Genomic DNA, 3099 nt, shown 5'->3' with positions numbered 1-3099 from the left:
CCCGCGGGCCCGAGCGGGGCGTAACCGGAGCCTCGGCCCTCGGCGCGGGCGCTGCCCGGCTCTCCCCTCCGCACACACGCCGAGCTCCGGGGAATTGTAACGGGACCCGAGGGCTCCCCACCAGGGATTGAAACCGGATCTCATCAAGCACGCTCGAGGGACTCGCAGGGAGAAGGCTGGGCGACTCCCACACCTTTCAAATGAGGGGATTGGAGAAAGATTCAAGGAGAGCCAGGGAGCAGGTGCACCTCAGCACGCCGCCAAATAGTACCCCAAGGAGCAGAGGTCCCCACAACTGAGGTGCAGGGGTGGCCAAAAGGCCTGTTAGCAAGTTGTCACATGCACAGCTGCTCACCTACATTTAGGTAGCAGAGCCTAAGGAAATCTTACGGATAGTCATGGAAGCCTTCCTTTTACAGAAGAGAATTGAATAATCTGCCAAAGGGCGCACCCAGGTCCAGATATGATCGTGTATGTTAATACATATCCTTCGGAAACGTGCCTCCTGTTGTACGTTGGACTAGACCAACCAATTCAAAATACCTGTTGGCTTATGCTTCGGGCGCCGTGTATCCATCGTTGGCTTAAATCAGGGTAGCTGGAAGCATGCAAATAGCATTTCTATCATTCTTGGCTCTCACGTGGATGAGAACCTCTGCGCTTAACAAATCTGGAAGGTTGAGATTCTTTTCCACACCTTTTGTGTGAAGAATTGGATTTGGGGATGGGAAAGGATGAGCAGATAGTGGAGTAGGTTTTGCGGAAAAGAACTCGGGCTCTCAGACTCTAAACCTCCCATCTCCCCTTACAAGCAGTTTTCTCAGCAGTTGGATTCGTCCTCCCAACAAGATCTTCAGGGATACATCATGTGTTTCTCTACAAAAGGGTGTGTTCCTCCATCAAGACATGCATAAATTCAACAAATTGAACTTAAAATGTCTAGGTGTTATGACCAAGCATAAGAGATTAATGAATTTCATTTTTCATGCATTCAGCAAGTATATATTGGAATATATCTATATGTGTATACACACACACACACACACACACACACACACACACACACACTGTTGCCCCTGAATGGAATACAACGCATAAAGGCCCTGTAGAACAGAATAGAATAGTCTCATAGAGTTTCCAGTCTTCGCGGAAGTAGAGTGCCACACTTTCTCCGGCAGCGCTAAGCATCGATCTTTGGTTAGCAAGTAAATGCTTAACCACTGCACCACCCAACGGTGGGGGTTCTCTCCCCTGTCACTATAGTCCTTATGTAGGGCTGACAGTCCTTACACAGCTAAGAATGCCAAAGAATTCTACACAGACCAACCTGTCTTGAAGAAAACGTATTTAGACTCCATATTTTGGTTGCAAATCCAACATACATAGACTGAAAACCTCATTGCCCTCACCTCGGAACTGAGTCACCAGCAGGTTTTCCGGAGGCAGTAAATCACACCGGAGAGATTGTTCATTTCTTCCTCGAAGTTGCTGAGGAATTTGAACCACCAGAGAGGCACTGCCTCAGAGTTAGCAGCAAACTCCCCACAGACTATGCCACGGTAAGACAATTTCCACAGAAAATCAGACAATTCAACAGGTATGAAGGTTGAATTTAAAAACTCAAGTGATGTCATCAGAAGCCCCTGCTCCGAGCTCTTCAGTGTTGTCATTAATTCTCAAACAGGCTCTCCTTAAAGGGACATAGATGACCATTCTCAGGGCTCTAAGATTGTATGACCTGAAACTGCCTTTCTCAGATATCAATAACACCTTGATCCTGGGGAGGACTTAAATGTCCATAGTTGGGACACATACCCACTCTGTGGGAAAAGGAATTCAACAGGGAAAGGCTACTTCACCTGCCACCACCAAATCATATGACTTGAGAACAGTGGAGGAGCAGATCCTCAACCAATGTAACAACTAAAACCAAAACCCACCATGAACTATAAAAGATAGCGTCCAGTTATGGAACGAGTTATCCATCCCCCACGCCCAGTATAGGAGCTGAATTCCCAACCCTTGTACATGAAGTAGTAGGTTAAGTATGGCTAATAGGTTAACAGTTTGAATCCACCAATCACTCCATGGATGAAACAAGAGGCTGACTCTTTATGACTTACAGTCTCAGAAACTCAATAGAGGGTCACCATGAGTAGGGAATGACTTGACAACAGACAGTCTAGTGTTTTGGTGTTACATGTGTACACACACACACACACACACCCTGGTTATGCAATGGTTGAGTACTTAGCTGCTTACAGAAAGGTCAGTCATTTGAGACCATCAGCCAATTCATGATGATTTACTGAAGATTATTGTGTAATGTAGAGTTGGAACCAACCCAAAGCTCACCCTCTAGCAAGTTTTCAGGAGTAGTAAATTGCATGGGAGCAATTGTATGCCCATCCTTCTCCCATGGAGTAGCTGGTGGATTCGAACTTTGAGTCTTTGGGATTGCAGTGAACTTCCTGCTATTAGGCCACCAGCCTAAAAAACCCTAAGGGGCAGTTCCACTCTATCATATCAGGTCCTTACCCAAAACCCTTATTCATCAGAATGGACTTGACTGCATCGAAGAACAACAACTTGTGATATCAATATATAATGTATATTGCACACATAAATATATACCCATGCCAAGAAAACAAACAGGTCTGTCTTGGGGAGAAGGAAACCAAATTTCTCCTTGGAGGCTAGTATTTTGAAGCTCTATCTCACATGCTTTGGGCATGTGGCCAGGAGGCATCAGTCCTTGGAGAAGGACATCATGCTTGGAAGGGTGGAGAGACAGTGCAGGAGAGGAAGACCCTAGAGGAGATGGATTGACACAGTAAGTGGGGCAATGAAGGCAGGTATGTCAGAGTCTGTGAGACTGGCTCACAACAGGACAGGCTTCAGAGCTGTCATACACAGAGTAACTATGATTTGCAGGTGGCTCGATGGCATATTACAACATGCATCCTATATTGTTATTCTTGTGTGTACATTTTAGTCAATTATGTATTTATATCATAGTTTCATTTATAACTAACTTTCAAGAAAGATGTCGTATAATTTACCTTTTAGAAATAAGGAAACAGAGGACAGGGAATGTCA

This window comes from Elephantulus edwardii, unplaced genomic scaffold (genome assembly GCF_000299155.1).
Source record: "Elephantulus edwardii isolate Elephantulus edwardi_28Jun2011 unplaced genomic scaffold, EleEdw1.0 scaffold00075, whole genome shotgun sequence".
Taxonomy (NCBI): domain Eukaryota; kingdom Metazoa; phylum Chordata; class Mammalia; order Macroscelidea; family Macroscelididae; genus Elephantulus; species Elephantulus edwardii.
The sequence above is the reverse complement of the archived record's forward strand: the minus strand, read 5'-3'. Positions refer to the sequence as shown.